This window comes from Mandrillus leucophaeus, unplaced genomic scaffold (assembly GCF_000951045.1).
Source record: "Mandrillus leucophaeus isolate KB7577 unplaced genomic scaffold, Mleu.le_1.0 Scaffold400, whole genome shotgun sequence".
Classification (NCBI taxonomy): Eukaryota; Metazoa; Chordata; class Mammalia; order Primates; family Cercopithecidae; genus Mandrillus; species Mandrillus leucophaeus.
This window is the reverse complement of record NW_012104255.1, coordinates 427,505-430,858: the sequence shown is the minus strand read 5'-3', so window position 1 is coordinate 430,858 and position 3,354 is coordinate 427,505.

Genomic DNA, 3,354 nt, shown 5'->3' with positions numbered 1-3,354 from the left:
ATTCTTGCTTTGGAAGCTTCGTCTCAGGGGTGTACCCCACCGTGTGAGGTGAGGGGTGTCAGTCTGCTCCTAGTGGGGGATGTCTCCCAGTTAGGCTACTCAGGGGTCAGGGACCCACTTGAGCAGACAGTCTGTCTGTTCTCAGATCTCAACCTCCATGTTGGGAGATCCACTGCTCTCTTCAAAGCTGTCAGACAGGGTCGTCTGCATCTGCAGAGGTTTCTGCTGCCTTTTCTTTTGTTTAGCTGTGCCCTGTCCCCAGAGGTGGAGTCTACAGAGCCAGGCAGGCCTCCTTGAGCTGCTGTGGGCTCCACCCAGTTCGAGCTTCCCAGTGGCTTTGTTTACCTACTTAAGCCTCAGCAATGGTGGGCACCCCTCCCCCAGCCTCGCTGCTGCCTTGCCCTTAGATCGCAGACTGCTGTGCTAGCAATGAGGGAGGCTCAGCGGGCGTGGGAATCTCCCGGCCAGGTGTGGGATATAATCTCCTGGTGTGCTGTTTGGTAAGACCCTTGGTAAAGTGTAGTATTGGGGTGGGAGTTACCCGATTTTCCAGGTATTGTGTGTCTCAGTTCCCCTGGCTAGGAAAAGGGATTCCCTTCCCCCTTGCACTTCCCAGGTGAGGCGATGCCTCGCCCTGCTTCAACTCTCACTGGTCGGGCTGCAGCAGCTGACCAGCACCAATTGTCTGGCACTCCCTAGTGAGATGAACCTGGTACCTCAGTTGAAAATGCAGAAGTCACCCGTCTTCTGTGTCGCTGGCTCTGGGAGCTGGAGACTGGAGCTGTTCCTGTTCGGCCATCTTGCTCTGCCCCCTCAGTCGTCTCTTTTTTCTCCTTCCTGTCTTCCTTTTAGTGAAGATGATTTTCCATAATGATATGATTTAGTCTCTTGCTTTTTTATTTTTTGTGTGTCTGTTGTGTGTTTTTCATTTTGCAGTTACCATGAGGCTTTCAAATACTTTCTTATAATCCATTATTTTAAGCTGATAACAACACTGTTTGCACAAACAAACAGGCATAAAGAAAATTATTAAAGACTTTATGCCTTAACTTCATCCCCTTATTTTCTAATTTTTGGTTGTTACTATTTAGGTTCTATTGTACTATGTCTTGGAAAGTTGTTATAGTTAGTATTTTTGATGCGTTCATCATTTAGTCTTTCTACTTAGGATAAGGGTAGTTTACACACCACAGTTACAGTGTTATATTCTGTGTTTTTCTGTGTACCTTCAGGTGATTATTTATCCCTCAGTCATATCCTTGTCTTTCTGATTGAAGTACTCCTGTTAGCACTTCTTGTAGGACGTGTCTGGTATTGATGAAATCCTTTGGCTTTTGTTTGTCTGGGAAAGTCTTTATTTCTCCTACATGTTTGAAGGTTGTTTTCATGAGATTTACTTTTCTAGGGTAAAAGTATTTTTCCTTTCGCATTTTAAATATGCCATGCCACTCTCTCTTGGCCTTTATGGTTTCCACTGAAAAGTCTGTTGTCAGACACATTGGAGATTCATCATCTGTTATTTGTTTCACTGCTTTTAGGATGCTTTCTTTAACCTTGACCTTTGGGAATTTGATTATTAAATACCTTGCTGTAGTATTTTTGGGGTGAAATCTGCTTGGTGTTCTATAACCTTTTTGTACTTGAATGTTGATATCTTTTTCTAGGTTTGGGAAGTTCTCTGTTATTATCCCTTTGAATAAACTTTCTACCACTATCTCTTTCTCTACCTCCTCTTTAAGGCTAATAACTCTTAGATTTGCCCTATAGAGGCTATTTTCTAGATCCTCCAGGCATGCTTCATTGTTTTTTATTCTTTTTTCTTTTGTGTCTGTGAATTTTCAAATAGCTTGTCTTGAAACTCATTAATTCTGTCTTCTACTTGATCATTTCTGCTATTAAAAGACTCTGATGCATTCTTCAGTATATCAATTGCATTTTCAGTCCCAGAATTTGTTTCATTCTTTTAAATTATTTCAATCTCTTAGAATTCTGAATTCCTTTTTTGTGTTAGCTTGAATTTCTTTGAGTTTCCTTAACACAGATATTTTGAATTCTCTTTGATATCGCATTTCTTTAATATGTGAAAGGTCACATATCTCTATTTCTCCAGGATTGGTCCCTGGTGCCTTATTTAGTTCATTTGGTGAAGTCATGCTTTTCTCGATGGTCTTGAGACTTGTGAATGTTCACCTGTGTTTGGGCATTGAACAGTTAGGTATTTAGTTTAGGCTTCACTGTCTGGGCCTGTTTGTACCCATCCTTCTTGGGAAGGCTTTCCAGATATTAGAAAAGACTTGGGTGTTGTGATCTAAGCTCTATCTGCATTAGGGGCAACCAAAGTCCAGTAATTCTGTGGTTCTTGCAGACTTGTAGAAGTATTATCTTGATGGTCTTGGACAAGATCTGGAAGAATACTTTGGATTTCCAGGCAGGGACTCTTTTTTCTTTTCTCTGTCTTTCTCCGAAACAAGCAAGTCTTTCTGTTATGAGCCACCGGGAATTCTGGGTGGAGTGAAACAAGCACTTCTGTGGCCACCACTATTAAAACTGCACTGTGTCAGACTTGAAGCCAGCACAGCACTGGGCCTCACCCAAGTCTTGGTATAACCACTCTCTGGCTACCACCTATGTTTGCTCAAGACCCTGGGGCTCTATAATCAGCTGGTGGCAAAGTCAGTCAGGCTTATGTCCTTCCCTTCAGGGCAGTGAGTTCCCTCAGGCCCTGAGCAGGTCCAGAGATGTCACCCAGGTACCAGGTACTGAAGTCAAAAACCTTAGAAATCTACCTGGCTTTCTATTGTACTGTAGCTAAGATGATCCTCAATCCATAAGACACAGTCCTTCCCAATCTTCCCTCACTTTTCTAAAGGCAGAGGAGCCTTGCCCCATGCCCACTGCCACCACAGGCTCACAGGGAGGTCTGCCAGGCTACCACTGATGTTCCCTTAAGAATCAAGGGTCCTTCAGTCAGCTTGTGTTGGATATTGCCTGGCCTAGGACTCACCATTTGGGGCAGTGGGCTCCCCTCTGGTCTAAGGCAGGTCCAGAATTGCCATCCAAGATCCAATACCTGAAATTGGTAACCCTAAGAGACCTCTTCGTGCTCTACCCTGCAAGGTTGAGCTGGTACCCCTAAGGTGCAAGACAAAGTCCCCTTTACTTTTCCTTCTACTTTAGTGGAAGGAGTCTTGCCTCATAGCCAACACAGCTGGGAATGTGTTGAGTCTCATCTGAAGCCAGCAAGTCTCAGAGTCTCACCCAAAGCTCTTGACATGGTACCTGGATATCACTGTTAGTTATACAGGGACCAAGGGCTCTTCAGTTAGCAGGCAAGGAATCCTGCCACAACTGGGT